The sequence below is a fragment of the Sinocyclocheilus grahami genome, unplaced genomic scaffold (assembly GCF_001515645.1).
Source record: "Sinocyclocheilus grahami isolate Dianchi unplaced genomic scaffold, SAMN03320097.WGS_v1.1 scaffold757.1, whole genome shotgun sequence".
NCBI classification, from domain to species: domain Eukaryota; kingdom Metazoa; phylum Chordata; class Actinopteri; order Cypriniformes; family Cyprinidae; genus Sinocyclocheilus; species Sinocyclocheilus grahami.
Genome location: NW_015505936.1, coordinates 110799 through 111029, shown reverse-complemented (window position 1 = coordinate 111029; position 231 = coordinate 110799).

Genomic DNA, 231 nt, shown 5'->3' with positions numbered 1-231 from the left:
ATAGAACAGCCACAGGCTCAGCACCCGCCTACTTCCACTCACTACTACGAATTTACATCCCCTTCAGAAGTCTGAGATCCGCTAGTGAGTGACGCCTCGTGGTACCATCACAGAGAGGCTCAAAATCACTTTCCAGAACATTCAAAGTTTGAGCAAAACATGCTAACTGTTCTGCCTTTGGCTGCACAGATGAGCACAGAACATTATTTAGAAACCCAGCCTCAGAGGAGA